The sequence below is a fragment of the Vulpes lagopus genome, chromosome 18 (genome assembly GCF_018345385.1).
Source record: "Vulpes lagopus strain Blue_001 chromosome 18, ASM1834538v1, whole genome shotgun sequence".
Lineage (NCBI taxonomy): Eukaryota > Metazoa > Chordata > Mammalia > Carnivora > Canidae > Vulpes > Vulpes lagopus.
Genome location: NC_054841.1, coordinates 10,462,580 through 10,480,074, shown reverse-complemented (window position 1 = coordinate 10,480,074; position 17,495 = coordinate 10,462,580). Strand labels below are relative to the sequence as shown.

Here is a 17,495-nt window from a genome sequence, read left to right as displayed (position 1 = left end):
ACCTAAGCTAAAATCAAGAGTCAAGGACTTAACTGACTGAGCTATGCAAATGCCCTTAAAGTTTTTATTTTTTAAAGTAATCCTTATGCCCAACATGGGGCTTGAACTCATGACCCAGAGATCACAAGTCACATGCTTCACTGACTGAGCCAGTCAGCCATGACCTGGATATTATTTTTAAATTAATGCTCCTAAAAGGTGCACTGTATTGGTGGCAGCCACTTTACACATGACATCAACCAAGATTTTTTTTTTTTTTTTTTAATATGTGCTGCGTTTTCAGTATTAGGTGGTTCAGTTGGTGAGAACAAAAATTTTCTGTACTGAATCCATGTCTGGTTAGAAGAGAAATAACTATCAAGTCTTTAATATGTTAATTAAAAGTGCATAAACATTTTGATTCCAAAATGTAGCACTGTGTATCAGTGGAAGAACCTAAGGATTGCCTAATCTAAACTCTTCTCATTTTACAGATGAGCAACTGAGGTGAAGCAACTGGCTAAAGGGTGATCAGCTTGTCAGTGACAGACCTGGGTCTCAAGGTCATCTCCAGATCTAGGATGTAGTGCTCTACTCATCACCCTCGTGGATGAAGCTCTCTGATCTCAGACAAAGGTAAACAAAAGCATGTTAAATATATATATCTGAAAGTGCCAGAACTGCATACTCAAGGTTGAGATGAACTTAAACAAGTTCAACCAAATGAGCTCAGGTGATAAAACAGAGATTAAGAATACACAGACATCTCAGGTCAGATGGTCCCGTCAGATCCAGAGAAGAACTGAAACAACTTAGCTCTGAAACCACTTGCCCAAAAGTGCTCTTATCATCACCTGGATGCCAGCAGTCATTAGATAGTCACATCAGAAAAATACCCAAATTGTGTCCTTTGCAAAATGAAAACTACAACCTTGGCATCCCTAAAATAAAATGACAGCTTTTCATTTATTTTTATTTATTTTTTAATGACAGCTTTTCAAAAACAGATGTATTCTGTTTCTCCTTTATCAATTCCCATTATTAATACTCAAACCATGCTATTCCAAAAATTGCTTGGGAAAGCAGAGGCCTTGGTGATTGTTCTTTTTCTGGAGAGCAGGGTTAGGCAGGATGCTAATCTGCTTTCAACTACCTCTCAGGCTCCTTTTTGCAAATAAAGTTCTATTCGTTTTTATTACAAAAGCAACTGGGAAATGAAAACATACATCCACACAAAACCTGTACACAAAGGGTATGAGTGGCTCACAGTTAAGTGTCTGACTCTTGATTTTGGTTGTGATCTCGGGGTTGTGAGACTGAACCCCGAGATGGGCTCTGCCCTCAGCTTAGAGTCAGCTTGAGATCTCTCCATCTCTCTCTGCCTCTCACCCTCTCTAAAATAAATACAATCTTGAGACACCTGGGTGGCTCAGCAGTTAAGCATCTACCTTCTGGCTCAGGGAGTGATCCTGGAGTCCCTGGATGGAATCTCACACTGGGCACCCTGCATGGACCCTGCTTCTCCCTCTGCCCGTGTCTCTGCTTCTCTCTCGCGGTGTCTCTCATAATAAATAAATAGGGCAGCCCCAGTGGTGCAGCGGTTTAGCACCACCTGCAGCCTGGGGTGTGATCCTGGGGACCCTGGATCGAGTCCCACGTCGGGCTCCCTGCATGGAGCCTGCTTCTCCCTCTGCCTGTTCCTCTGCCCCTCTCTCCCTGTGTCTATATGAATAAATAAATAAAATTAAAAAAAAATAAATAAAATCTAAGAAAATAAAAATAAAATAAAAACAATCTTTAAACAATAAAAACACCAGAAAAACCTGTATATGAATGGTCTCCCAGTAGTCATTAATACCCAAGGAGAAACAACCCAAATTTCCATGAACTATTAAATGGACAAATAAAATGTGGTATATTCATACAGTGAAATAGGATTCAGCTACTAAAAAAAAGTAAAAGAAGTAAAAAAGAAGTACTGATATATGCTCCAACATGGATGAACCATGAAAAATTATACTCAGTGAAAGTCACAAAAGGCTACTTACTATATGATTCTATTTATATAAAAGGTGAAGAACAGGCAAATCTACAGAGATAGAAAGAATAAAGCTGCCAAAGGCTAGAGGAATTGGGGGACAGTAGAGGGCAACTGCTCATAGGGACTGGGTTCTTTGTGGGTTGATGAAAATACTCTAAAACTGATCATAGTGATAGCTGCACAACTCTATGAATATACTAAAAAAACATTAAATTGTACACTTTAAAGGGGGTGAACTGTATGATATATGAATTACATCCCAGTAAAGCTGTTACAAAAGAAAAAGGCAACTGGACCTAATAGAACAAATATAAAGGCAAGGAATACAAATATTTATAAAGACAAGAGTTAGCACTGGGTATACTTATCCTTCCAGATTTTTATGCACATGCAATTTTTCTTTTAAAAGGAAATGAATCTTATGTATCTCAGCATTTAGTCATGCAGCAGAAAAACTAATGCTGCCTGAAAAGTTTTTAATTTTTAAGTGTCTTCCTTCCAAAAAGGTAGATGCTAGCCACAAACAACTATTCATCAGGTAAAATGTGGCTAGTCTGAACTGAATGGAGATAAACTTTTAAATTAATTAGTTTATTTATATTGTGGTAAAATATACATAATATAAGATTTACCACCTTTGACAATTTTTAAGTATACAGTTCAGCGGCACTTCATCATAATATCATGCTACCATCACCACCACCATGTACCCATCTCCAGAACTCTTTTCATGTTGCAGAACTGAAATTTTCTAATTAAACAGTAACTCCCCATTTCTCCCTTCCCTTCTGCACTAGGCAACCAGAATTCTGTCTCCAGGACTCTGACTACTCTAAGTACTTCATGTAAATGGAATCACAAAGTACTGGTCTTTTTGTGACTGGCTTATTTTACTTAGCATCATGTCCTCAAGGTTTATTCATGTTGGAGCCTATGTCAGAATTCTCCTCCTCTTGGGATGCCTGGGTGGTTCAGTGGTTGAGCATCTGCCTTTGGCTCAGGGTGTGATCGAGTCCCACATGGGGCTCCCCATAGGAGCCTGCCTCTCTCTGTGTCTCTCATGAATAAATAAAATCTTAAAAAAAAATTCTCCTTTTAAAGACTGAATAACATTCTATACTATATATGCACCATATTTTGCTTATCTGTTATTCTAAGGCTGAATAATATTCCATGCTACATATATACACATTTTGCAGATGATGGGACACTTGGGTTGCTTTCACCTTTTAGCTATGGTGAATACTGCTATGAACATGGGTGTACAAGTATCTCTTCACACGGTAATTCTGTTTCCACAGCACTTCTACCATTTACATACCCAACTGTGCACAACGCCAACGCTTCGTATTTCTCCCCATCCTCACCAACACTTGCTAATGTTTTTTTATAATAGCTATCTTAATACGTATGAGGTACTATATTTCATTGTAGGTGTGATGTGCATTTCCCTAATGATTAGTAATACTGAGTATCTTTTCATTTGCTTATTGGCCACTTGTATGTCCTCTTTGGAGAAAGGTCTATTCAAGTCCTTTGCCCGTTTGAGATAAGCTTTTTTTCCCCATGTAAAATATACTTGGGATTTGCAGGGCTTAGAATTAAAAAATGCAAATTATCTTATTAATACATTTTCAAAAATACTAACATGTTGAAACAATACTTTGGATGTACCAGATTAAAAATACATTAAAATTAATTTCATCTTTAAATTAAATGTTAACATTAAATGAAATTAAATGTTAAAATGTGGCCATTGGAAACTGAAGATATTATGCTAACGGAAATAAGCTGGTCACAAAAGGACAAATATGAGATACCGAAATTCAGACAGAAAGAAGGTGGTTGCCAAGGGCTGGGTGGAGAGGAGAATGGGGACTTGGTGTTTAATGGATATACGGTTCAAATTTGTAAGATGAAAAAAGTTCTGGAGATGGATAGTGGTAATGGTTACATGACAATGTGAGGATATTTAACAAAAAAAGAACTTTACACTTAAAAGTCATTTATCATTGATGAGTCTCTGCCAAAACTATAAATATTAAGCATCTGTTAAGATTGCTTTGAACAGGACAGATCCTCTAGAGCAAGTTCTGGATGTAATATAGGAACTTTATAAGGACCTTTACAAATTTCCAGACCAGTTTGGACAATATTAAATGAATGACTCTATGAATGACATTATTAAAGGCTCCCAAACTGTTATTTAAAAAAAAATCTCAGAACTCACTTTCCTGGCAAATTTGCTCTACTCCCAGGGGCTAGGAATAGAGGAATATATCACTTCTGTCAATGTCAAAGGCTCCAATTCACTCTGCCTTAACTAATAGATTTAATCCAGTTGGAGTTACTTTAATAAGTTCAACTTTTTTTTAGTTTTGCTAAAGCGGAATGATTCTAGAGCACGTAGCAGTACAAAAAAGGATTTCCAAAGAATATTCATGTATTAAATTTTTAAATAACTTTAAGTTTCTTTCAAACAGTTAAAAGGATAGAACTGCAAAAAGGGAGAGGTCCTAGGAAAAATAAATTAGGAAGCCTTTTCAAAGATAACACAATAATGAAAATTGAGATTTAGCAAACTTTGTTTTCTTTCACGTGCTGTGGCTCATTAATATCAAACCAAGAATCTAATGGGAAATAAGCATCCCCATTCACATTATCAATCTCCAAAGTTACAGTTACATTGTGACTTAAAATTTGCTGTAAATGCTCATCACAGGTGATTTCAGATTTAGAAAAGTATGACCTAAAATTATAATTGATAAAGAGTTATTTATGTCTATAAATTACAACCACTATGAATCATTTTTTTCAGTGGATTTTCAGTTGATTTTCCTGAGCTCAACTGATGGACTTATGAACCCTTAAAATATGTAGGAAGACAAGGGTGCCATCTCACTATTCAAAGCAAAGAAAATCTATTCTTTGAAAAAAAGAATTCTTGTTTTTTTTTCTTCCCCCTGCTAGAGATCAAGAATCTACTGTGTGGCTGACATGGAGCAGACACTCAATACATGTAGAATGAACAAACAGCTCCTGCCTAGAAAGGACTTACAGAGATGATACCCCATAAATATCTATAGGAAAAGAGGCCAAGTGTCAGGTGTGTCACAAATTAAATGCTCTAACGTTTCATAAGAGGGAAAATTCATTCTCAGGAGGGGAACTCAGGAGAAGGTGAAAGTAGATGCTAAGCTGGGGGCCACCAGGTTAGTTAAGGACCTGCATTCACTGCAAACAAAACAAAACACCAAACAAAACAAAACAAAACAAAAAACACAAAAACCCTCAAACAAACTACCTTGTCGGCACAGTTCCAGATTTGGGACAGCAAGTTCTAGGAACTACTGTAGAGAGTCCAGAATGGCTGCTATGTCAAACTTCTGAGTAATAATGAATGACAGGGTTGGGAAGGTAGGTTGGAGATAGGATAGAAGCCTTGAGTGTGAAACTAGAGTCTGTTGCTGCGTCTGGTAGCCACTGAGGAGGTGCGGCAGACACTGAGGCAGAGAAAGGATATAATTCCAATGGAGCTTTAAGAGAATTAATCTGGCCCACTTGGTAGGATCCATTACAAAAAGCCTAGAGGAAGTCTATGCAGAGTAAAATACCAGACCTAGGCAACCCTCAGAATCACCTGAGGGTGCTTACACCCATCTCAGACTTACAGGATCTGAAAGGTCTAAAAAAAAAAAAAAATCACCAGAGCCTTAGGTGTAAGTTAATAAGATACTGAAGTGATGGCAAAAAGAAGATGAAGTTCAAGGATGAAGTCTATAGCCTACATCAACATTTGTTTCCCAGTAAAACTATATTGTTTTCATAAATAAAAATTTAGCTGACCTATCAGACACATGTAAAATTTTTACCTCACAACTTCAAATTTCGGTAACAAGTAGGGTGACAACACAGTAAAGCTTTCCTCTGCTCAAAAGAAAGATGGTACAACATAGGTATTAAGAATATAGCTCCAGGGGAGCCTGGGTGGCTCAGTTGGTTTAGTGTGTCTGCTTCGGCGCAGGTCATGTATGATCCCAGGGTTCTGGGATTGAGCCTTAACGTCTGGCTCCCAGCTCAGGAGGGAGCCTGCTTCTCCCTCTTCCTTTGCCCCTCCCCTGCTTATGCTTGCTCTGTCAAATAAAAATCTTAAAAAAAAAAAAAAAAAGTTCGAGAGTTGGGCTGATCTGTATCATTACTTAATCCTTACTCTGCCACTTACTAGCTTTGTGAACTTAAAAATGTTACTCAACCTCTGGAGGTCTGTTTCCTTATGGTATAACCAGGACACTACTCCATTGTTCAAGTGCCAGAAGGATTAAATGAGATGATGCCTGTTAACACTTAAAGTAGTTATCATTATTGTCTTAAACCAGATCAGATTCTGGAATAGTCACTTCGAAAATCATGAGCTCACACTGTGGCATATCTTTTCAAAAATGTGGGACTATTCCTGAGAATCAGATGTGGTTGCCATGTATCTGTCCCTAGATACATCAAAATGCACATTTACACACATAATAGTGTTTTCACATAATACTTTGTGTGAAAGGGTCATGTTAAAGAGTTAGCATATTCTTAACTTTACAAACTCTGTGGCATTTAAAACATCTGCAAGTACCCACAATAAACCTAGGTGACTTACAGTCACATAAAAACATAAAGGTATGATCTAGGTTTTGCATATTTATTTTTTAAAAAACTATGTGGATCACTTCTCTTTTTTTTTAAGATTTCATTTATTTATTCATGAGAGACACACGAGAGAGGCAGAGACACAGGCAGAGGGAGAAGCAGGCTCCACGCAAGGAGCCTGATGTGGGACTCAATCCTGGGACTCCAGGACAATGAATGCCCTGGGCCGAAGGGAGGCGCTAAACCGCTGAGCCACCCAGGGATCCCCCACTTCTCTTTTAAGAAGACTTTCAGACTAAAAGACTAGTTGCCTACAACTGGAAACTATTATGTTTTGGTTTATCCTGTTACTTGGGAGTATTTAGATTTTAGATGAGCATCCTAACTGTGACCACCCAGAACACCAATGGAACCAACGGCTTTCAGTGTGTTTTGAGAATGTGCCGAGACTATGACACAATACATGGATGGAAGAGAAGACGGAACTGGAAGGATAAAATGAAAGTTGAGCAACTGAAGGTTTGCTCCCTAACTATTGATTGAAATATTGAAGTTCACAAAAATTTTTTTTTAAAGATTTTATTTATTCATTCATGAGAGAACACAGAGAGAAGCAGACACAGGCAGAGGGAGAAGCAGGCTCCATGCAGGAAGCCTGATGTGAGAATCGATCCTGGGACTCCAGGATCACGCCCTGAGCCAAAGGCAGACACTTAACTGCTGAGCCACCCAGGCGTCCCTCAGGAAGAATTTTATTTAAAAGGGAGAAAGATGCCTCACAGCTTATCAAAAAAAAAAAAAAAAAAAAGGTTGAGAATATCTCTAATACCTTTATCTAGCTGTATGGAGTATGAGATGGGGAGAATTTCCCAATTTACTCCATTTTATTTATTAAAAAAAAAAAGATTTCATTTATTTATTCGTGGGGGGCGGGGCAGAGACAGGCAGGGGGAGAAGCAGGGTCCCTTGCAGGGAGCCAGGATCACGCCCTGGACTGAAGGGTGCGCTAAACCACTGAGCCACCTGGGTTGCCCTATTTTTAAAGATTTTATCTATTTATTCATGAGGTGCAGAGACACAGGCAGAGGGGAGAAACGGGGACTTGATCCCAGGACCCCAGCATCTTGACCTAAGCCAAAGGCAGATGCTCAACCACTGAGCCATCTAGGCGCCCCAATTTATTCCATTTTCTTTTTCTTTTCTTTTTAAATAATAAATTTATTTTTTATTGATGTTCAATTATAACACCCAGTGCTCATCCCGTCAAGTGCCCCCCTCAGTGTCTGTCAATTTATTCCATTTTATTTTTATTTTTTTAAATTTATTCCATTTTAAATAGAATTCCAGGCAAGGCAGGATCACACCATGGGGAATGACTGCAATACCTTGCTGCCTACAGAAAAACTCCACAGCTGAGCGCTGCTGCTGTCAATACAGGTGGACAGCCTGGCTGAAGAGAAATGTGAACATAAGAAATCAATTCACAAGTAGGCCTAAGCAGACACCCAGACACATCCACTTATAGTCAATCCAGGAGCATGTCACTGGTCTGCTCATATAAATGGCCTAAGACAAAAGTAGGTTATTTTAAATTCTTTAATGAGAAAATTTTCATGCTCTATCAAAACTACTCAGAAATAATTTTCCCAGAGTAAGGGAAAAGTACTTTTCTCCTCATTCATGAATAACAGAATAATTTATTTGAATCACCTCAAGTTTTTCTGAGCCATCTCCTAGGAGTCAAGGCCTAAAGGGCAAAGATTTCTTTGTAGCAGAAGCATTATTTGTGTAGCAGGCCTTTGCCACTTGGTGGCTCGACCCTTACGCTTTCTGCAGAAGTTTTTCTTGGTGTTGTTTTTAGGCCTACCTGACTGAATCAGGACTTTGAGCCGACTGCATAGTTCCACTTCCCAGTTCCAGTTCACCCTTTCACAAGAGCAAGAATTCTAAATGTTGACACATTGACAATGCCCAATTTAAAATTTTAATGAACTCTTCCATATTTTCACTAGAGTGAAGTTTCTTCAGATATACTGGATTTCAAAAGAAACCACTCATACAGGTTATCAATTGTTGCCAGTTCCCACCAGAAAAAGGTGCGAGTTTTAAGGGAAGCACAGGCTTCCACAAATTCTGAAATGGAGCAGAGGAGTTCAGAAAAAAGGAAAGGCAGAAGGGCCAAAAGCCAGTAATTATCTAAGCAAAAATAACTGTTCAGAGGAGAGAAAGAACAAGGCTGCCCTAAACCAAAACATTGGGAAAAGCAACAGGACCGTAAACAAACTTTCTTTTTAGATCCTTGTACAGGCAACTTCAAACCAGACATGTGCTGCTTCAACTAGTCACCCCCAGCACAATTATCGCTGGTACTCTCTTGCTGGGGGTATGGCCAGCCTCTCTTGTCAAGCCTATATAGGATCCTTGGGTATATTCACTGACACACAAGCAAAGAGGAGCACTACCCAGTTATGAAGCATTCCTGTGAGCCTTCAGGAGACAAAAACAAAAACAAAACAAAACTTGGGAACCCTATAAAGCCTGTGTTCTAAGACAGGCCTGGCATGGACACATTCATTCTGTGGCTCACTTCAACTAAGCACATTGCAGTGCCTTGATTTCCCCACTTGTGAAACAAGGAAAATCCTGAGAACTGAGAACCTCAGGTTTTATAAAATGCTTGGCAAATAAAATGGGCACGCCATTAATATTACCCTAAAGGCCAGCAAAGAGGCCTTTACACTCACAGTTCACCCTTCTTCAAGACATCAAGCAAGTCATATGACAAGTGACACATAAACAGAAACAACCCACAGCTGAGTGACTCAGTTACAAATCTATACCCTTACTGGACAGTGAATTAGGATGTGTAGGGATTTATTTTTAATTCCAAGTGATGATGGTCAAACAATGCACGAGACTCCTACAGATTACGTGCATGCTTTTGACTTAAACCTTAACTCTTAAACTGCAGTACATGTTCAGGGCAGTCTTCCTTAGTACCTTTATTTCTAGAAATTTCATTATTTCTCTAGCTGCTATCTTAGAACTAAGCCATGCATCAATAAAAGCAAGGAAGCTTGTGAGTCTGAAATAGAAAGAATTACAAGCAGAGGACAAGTGAATGCATACATGGAGACCAGAGAACCAAGAACTGAATGAAATAGTGAAAAGAACTTTACATTTTACACTGATTAGGAAATGTGTGCCCTCAAATCACATCAGTTCCTGTATATAGTTGGCACACTATTAGGAAGTGTGACTTCCTAATAATAGACTCATGCATCACAACATAATCAAGTTGATATCCATATATCCCAATTTGAGAAGCCTGATAATATGTGAGGATAGCCTTCTTCCAGTGAAGCAGAATATAGACTCTCATTTAAGCCGACTCATTAACTGCCAGATGTCAAAGGTAGGTCACAACCAAAACAAAGGTCTGAAGAGTACTAAGACATGGAAAGAGACTGAAGGAGCACAATCATCCTTCCCCTCACTTTGTAATTAACAGGATCAGGCAAACAGAACAAGATAAAATCATGAAGTCATGATGGAACCATGGACGCTCATACTGTGCAAAACAAGGATGCCTTCTTTTGTAAAGTATCTCAACCATTAGGGCAGAAGAAAGTGCCAATGAGTAAACAAGAAACAGTTTCTACATTCAAAGTATCAATTCAGTTAGTGTGGGTGGGGGTTTGGTTCTCACCAATTTCAAATGCCAAGTTTTCAAACTATCAACATAAAATACATAACTGACAGTGATGCACATCAGCAAAATATGACATTTGTTCCAGACCTAATGCCACAAGCTCTTACAAAACTAAAAGTCTGCATGATGCTAGAAACACATCAAGCTCTGTGAATCTAACGATAAGCCCCTTGGAAGTCCAGGATGAACATGCAGATTATTACACAATAGTATCAGGCATGTTGGTGTAAACTACAAATTAGCTTCTATTCTTATAAAAATTTCCTTTTGGGTACTTTCACCTAAATTAATCTCACTATGATTTCAATAGATTATTTTTCCAAAAATTACAATGTCTAATCCCAACATCTTTTTCTGTAGTTAAATGTACTGTTTCCCAATTGTATCTCTAATGCTCGGATTTTGTATTTGATAATATGACAGTTATTTCCAACTCTAAAAGAAACAAGTTGTATTTTGGGTATATACACACTCACACCAATTGACGAAATCAACCTGCCAAGGTCTATTACAACTTATGCAATTTTGTTATAGTTCCCAAAAGACAAAAATATTACTGAAGTTGTGAATTTTTTCTTTTCTCTCTCTCTACTCAAGTACTGATCCCTATTTGAGCTTTTGTAACTGATCAGCTCTATCTTCTTTAATTTCCATCATTAAACATGTAGCCAGCATGTGCACATCATAAATGCAATCAACCAAAAGACTGCTGAATATTTAAAATTTCAAAATACTAAAAATTGTGTTGAGTAGACGTTTTTCAAATTCTGTGAACAGTTACAGGAAAGCCAACAATTCAACACATAGTGCACCTTATTTAATCAAATTGGAGTAATTAAGTGCATATATGTTGTAACAAGAAGCAAAAATCATTACTTGGTAAAAGCCTATTAGCTGGTTATCTAGTAGCAACTACATGTTCAGGAAAAGGCCTATTCTGATCAGAGAATCTTTAAGGTTTTTAAAAGTTTAGCAACTCTTGAGATTGGGTCATCAAAATAACAATAATTGAGAACTTACTTGACACTTAATCTGTTCAACATGGTGACGTTTTATTTTTAATATAAATAGTATTAGAACTTTTCCTGCACTCTGGTTTAAGGAAAAAAAAAGAGAAATTTAAGCAAAACAAATTCACAGTGGGTATGTTTACAACCAATGACTTCCAGGATAGGCAGGGCCAGAGGTCTTTTAGAGATTCAAAGCCCAATCTCCTATATTTTCTAAACAGAGACTATAAAAATCAAAATCAAAGGCTTAGTTCAATGTACAGTAGCCTCTAATATGGTAACTTTAGGCAATTTCAACAAAGGCTAAGTAAAGAAGGAATTTCTACTTAAAGCTCAATTAAACAGAATACCCATTACCACCTTCTGGTTAATTGAGGCTCCCTTCCCCCACCCTGTACTTTTAACAAACCCTCAGTTTACCTAAATTCCAGCCTTCAAGCCCAATAGCCTATTCATTCATTCATTCATTCATTCATTTATTTACTTATTTTTAAATTTAATTTAATTTAGAATGCTCAAACCAGGAAACCTTGAAAAACTGCAGACAGAATACATGCTTTCTAAGAGCTCATAGCAAGTTTTCCCGTAGGAGGAGAATGGCTATTACCACTAAGGATATCAGTTAACACTGCATCTTATGTGTAATTTGCCAAGTCAAATAAAAGCACCTTCACAAACCTCACCTCAAACATACCCTCAAATAAGAAGTGGTTTTCAAACTACTCCTTTAAAAACTCATATAACTATCTATCAAAGACCAAGTATAGGTCAAAATTATATCTGTTTAACAAATACTGATCAGTTTTAAAAATTATAAATATCACCATTAGATTTAATATCTGATTCTTGTGGCTACTAAAATATTGCAAAAGCAATATAGTTAAGTCTCCAATAGAATAGCTGAACCAAGCTGCCTCCTTCCTTTTCACTCACCAAAAGGTTACTTGGCAGCAAATGTCCCATGAAAACTCTCTTAAGCACCAACTGGTTAACTATGTATCAAAGAATACACCCATTCGTAAGTTTCCCCATAAACTTATCTTGGTCTATTTATGTAACATACTTGCAAGAAAGTCTTAAAAGTACCCTTGATTATCAACAACCACTGACAATCATTGGTAACAAGGACAGGTTCATGGAAGGGCCTGTTCTGATCAGAGAATCTGTAAGGCTTATAGAAACTATAGCAACTCTTGAGCCTGGGTCATCAAGATAACAATAATCAAGAACTTAACATACTTTATACACAAGAGTGCAGAATGCAAATGATTAAAACAGCATTAGCAACTTCAAAATTTTCTCTTAAACAAGCTATTAAGTCATTTCTCTGTTCAGAACCCTCGACTGCAACCAGCTCTAACCAGTTCCTTGAGGAATGTGGCTAGGCTGAAATTTTGGAAGTGTTGGCTTTGGTGGTGACCAAGGAGGAAGAAGTCTCTGACTTCCCTGTTGCTGCAGTTCCCACCCTCCAAAATGAATATACCCACCGGTGTGAATTGACAATGTGGTCCAAAGAGCAAGGCAGGAACGGAGTCCAGATCCTCAAAATGGTAGTACAGGGCATAACCACTAGGCCACCTATCAGTTCAGTACAAAAAGTACAACCCTGTGCATCATGGTGCAAAAGCTGGGGCCTAGGTTTCGCATTGTGCATCTCACACCTATGGAAATAACAAGAGGAGTAAAATCTATAGAAATCAACACACCCTAAGAAGGTGGGTGCTCACAGAAGACCGGTGTCAACACTTTTGCAAAGGTGGTTGGTGGTTGGCTACTGAGATAATGAATGGCGGCAATTACAAGTCCAAAGTTGGAAGGCAACAAAATTTTACAATCCACTCTGTTGAGTTTGACAATGAAGAATTCAACACGGGTTTGATGTTTACCAACAAGGCTTTGCAAATCATGACACCCATCTACATGCTTATGAGAATTACTACCCCACTAACATTCTAACAACATCCTTCAAGAATGATTTTTAACTCTCAAAGAGTTGGAAAGATTTGGGCCACGAAGAAAGGAGGCAATCAGCAATACCCCCAAACCAATGCATTACTCTCAGGTTTTACACTTTCCCCTTTACCATCTGACCTTGGAAAGACATGGTGACTCATTCAAAGCTTAAGGTGGAAGAATTCCATAATTCCAGAGAATAGAAAATCTGTGTACCAGTGATGTGCCAAGAACAAATGTGGACTGCCTGAGGGTCAACAGTTTTGAAAAAGTAAAAAGAGAGAACTTTTAAAATGCAGGGTGGGTTCTTTAAAAGAAATAAAATCACCGCTCTTGACTCCCTTAATCCTTCGCCATGTTGCTGTCAGCTCACCAACTAAGAGTGCGAGAGTGTGTCTTGCTGGGTCCATTTTCCCATGGTCTGTAGAAGGCGCTGTGAAGCACATCCTGTTCTAGCTCTGGGGCCCTTCCCCCCTCTGCAGCCTTACCCAGTGCAGGGAATGCGCCCCCTACTGACTCCAACACTCATCGCCTTTAGCCGACTTGGCTGCGGTGCATTTTGGGTGGGGGCTGGTATTTTCTTCATGGCCATAAACCAGAAGCAACAATGCAGATTTATAAAGAAACTGTATCAAGCCACTCAGGAGATTTCTGTTTTTTGTTTTTGTTTTTGTTTTTTTTTCATTTTGAAGGTTCAAGACACTGGTACGAGAAGCATCAGGGATAGGAATTGGGTGTGTGGGGATGGACAGCATTAAAATGGCAAACACAGGAAACAGTTTGGTTCTTTTTCCCTCTTAAGCCTTTGTCTGAGAAATGGGGTTATAGCAAGAACTGCCCAGAGGAATTGGGTGAATGCAAGAACATCAAGAAGACTTAGTGTGGGTCCATGTGTGGCTAAAAAGGATATTAGACCTTAGCGCCTGATCTTGGGCAGAAGAGGAAGAGAAGCAATCGCGCCTTTTCCAGCAGACGGGCATCCAGGTTGAGGGGGAGGGGAGGGCAGGCAGGCAGCCCAGAGGAAAGAGAGGTGAATAAAAGGGTGCTCAAAGAACTCCTCCCCATTCATTGCATTTAAAAAAAAAAAAATCTTCTCGCAGCTTTCTGGATTTCCTTTTTTTTTTTTTTTTTTTTTTTTACCGTCTCATTGCAAAGTTGGGGCTCAGAATGTTCCTAAGAGGTCGTGCTGACCAGGCAGCTGCGCCTGGGGAAAGGGGGTGGTGGTGGACTCCGTGGCTAGGACAGGAGGGGAGCTGGCGTGCTGGGGAGGAAGGGCTGCACGGCGGAGGCAAAGACTTTCCACTCCGTGCCATGCACGCTCCCCGCCCCCCAGTGTCCCCCCTCCCCCAGCCGAGGGTGGGCAGAGGTGGCAGCGGGCTCGTCCCAGGCACCGGGGGTGTGCGTGGGGGGCTCCTTTCGGGAGGAAGGGCTCAGTTCCAGGGATGGGAGCAGCTCGGCGCTCGCTGGGGGCGGGGTGGAGGGAGATGCCATCAGCGGCACAGGCTCCGGGGCCGGGCTGGCTGCCGGCCTCGGCGGGCTCGCGGGGCGGGGAGGGGGTCGGGCTGCAGGAGGAGGCGCCTGGCCCCCGGAGCGGAGCCCGGGTAGCGGTCCGCGGCGGGGCGGGCGCTCCGTCAGCACCGGAGCGTGCAGAGGAGCGTGTGTGGCCGGAGCGCAGGCAGTCGGCACAACAATGCGCCCGCGGGGCCGGCTCGGCGGGAGCGGGGCCGGGCCGGGGCCGGGCCGGGCCGGGGGCGGGGGCCGGGCCGGGCCGCGGGTGGGCGCGCGGCGGCCGCGGGCTTACCTTGACTCGGCCTCGAGGCGCGCGCGGGGCCGGCGTGCTCGGGGGCCGGGCGGCGGCGGCGGCGGCGGCGGCGGGCGGATGGCGGCGGCACGGCGGTGGCGGTGGCGGCGGTGGCGGCGGCGGCGGCGGCGAGGGCGCGCCCGGGGCCTCGTCGCGCGCTGGCTCGGCGGGCTCCGGCTCGCGCCGCGGCCGCGGCTGCTGCCGGGGGGCGCGGCGGGCGCAGCAGAGCGGCGGGCGGCGGCGGCGGCGCGAGCGGCTCCCTCCAGTCCCCGCGCGGGCGGCGGCGGCAGCGTCGTCGAGCGGTGCAGACAAAGGAGGGGCGGAGGGAGGAGACGGAGGGTGTGGGAGAGGCGGCTTCACCGGCGCGGGCGGGCGGGCGGCGGCGGCCGCGCTCCTCTCGCTCCTCAGCAGCGGGGACCGAGAGAGGGAGCTGTGTCTGAGGAGACGCCAAAATCCCCCTTAGCGCTGCCCGCGGGAGGGGGAGGGGGCACAAGATGGCGGCGGCCGGGGGGGGCGGGAGTTCAGCTCATGGATCCCGGCGGGCGGCGGAGGGGAGACCGGGCCGGCGGAGGCGGCGGCGGCAACGGGCGGGGGAGGGGGCTGATCCCGCGTCTCCCCTCAGCAGACAATACAAGCGCCTCGGAGCGAGTCCCCGAACCTGCCCTAGCCAAAATGGCGGCCGAGAAAGAGCGGAAGTGACGTAAATACCTCATTAGCATAAGAGGACTCATTGTCCAGCTAAGTAGGGGGGGCAGTGGGGGACAGCACCCCTTCCCCCCTTGTCCCCCAGGGACCACTCTCTCACTCCCACCTGGGCTTGCACCTAACTTTTTGGGAGGGAGGGTGGCACCAGCACCCCCACCTAAGGGAAATTATATAATCCCCACTGAGGGGGAGCTCTCGCGAGAACCAAGAGGATTTGCCATTGACCCACTAGGAGGCGCCGCGGATAATGGCCGCAGTGCGCTTCCAGGCCCGTGTGCACGGCGGGCGCCTTCCTCTGGCCGCAGCGCCGGCGGCGGAGGCACCAGCAGCGGGCCGCAGCACGCCCTGCACTCAGTCAGGTGGCCGTGCCGGGGATCCCTGCGCGGGCCCAGCTGGGCCTGGACTACATCTGGCGGGAGGGGGCGTGTGGGCAGCCCGGCGGCTCCACGTGCTGGGAGGCCTGCGCTCTCACGGGCCGGGCGGGCCGGGCGGGCCGGGCAGCAGCGGGAAGGGCAGGGGCACCTGGCCGCTCGAGCGCGATGCCTCCTGCCTTAAAAGAGGTGTGAGGGCCTCGTGCTTCACACACCGACTGGAGATGGGACACGAGCCCACGGAGCCCCGGTTCCTTCCCGGCGGGTGGGTTACCTAGTGGACAGGGGCTGACTCTTCCAAGTCAAAGATGGGCTCTTCTCTTTGGCCTGAAGAAAACAAATGGGAGCCTAGCGTTTGGGGCCTCTGGGCCGGTGAAGCCTGAAGAGGAGAAAGGGTGCTGCTGATGGGCCTCCAGAAGATGCTCAAAAACTACACTTCAACTGTGGTCCCAAGGACAGTCATTCTAGCGTTACCACAATGTGGACGTCACAAGACAGCACATGGACAGCTCGTGTAAATTTAGGTCAATCCCAACCAACGCGCTGTCTCAACATCTTTGAACCCACCTTTTGGAGTAGACTGTATCTAAGAGTATGTCATTGGCTAAACATACTGAAGAGTAAGGAACACCATCATGAAGGATTAACCAACCCTGTTTTCCTAAGGTGTGCTCTGTAAATACACTGATCTTTGGCCGTTTCTCTAAATTTCAAGTTAAAACAGTTTCAAACAGTACTTAACATCTCAAAGATTCTGACTAAACTGAAAATAGTACAGACTGTGGTTACATATAGCTCAATGTCTAAGACTTCACTTAGCAGGTTTAAACAAGCCATTTGAACCAATACAGAATTCCATTAGTTTCTGAAATTGTGATAAGATAAATCTTTAAAAGCCAAATCAGTATTTCAAAGGAAAACAAGAGCTGGAAAAGTTAAAAAAAAAAAAAAGGGGGGGGGGTGTGTGTGTGAGAGAGAGGGTGGCACAAGCATTTGATTTAGAGAAACAAAGATGAAGAATCTAATTACATGTTACAGAAGACAGGCAAAATCTACTATGAAATCAGCAAAACCATTTATCTCAAGTTTAGTTTTCCTTAGGTATAGAGTTCATACAGTGATAATACAAAGGGAAAACATCTGGATTTTATCCTTGGACTAATTTACAAAGTAAAAAGAGATGCTAGGTTCACATATAAATGTTTGAGATTTTAGTGTTTAAATCATCAGATGTCTTACAGAAATGCATCTAAATAGTCCAGATTCTTTTCTAAATAACTTCTACATG

General features: G+C 42.6%; 1 protein-coding gene across 3 annotated transcripts in view; it reads right to left on the bottom strand.

The window, feature by feature from the left end:
* LOC121477966 (activity dependent neuroprotector homeobox) overlaps window positions 1–15,256 on the bottom strand; it is a 33,245-nt gene extending 17,989 nt beyond the window's left edge. The window contains exon 1 of one of the 3 annotated variants that reach the window (XM_041732603.1): window positions 15,132–15,256. The gene's annotated coding sequence lies outside the window, so the exon portion shown is untranslated. Of the gene's footprint in view, window positions 1–11,387; window positions 11,407–12,864; window positions 15,008–15,131 lie in introns of those variants that run through there. The other 2 variants (XM_041732602.1, XM_041732604.1) reach the window with 2 other exon arrangements.
* Between the last annotated feature and the right edge of the window lie 2,239 nt (window positions 15,257–17,495).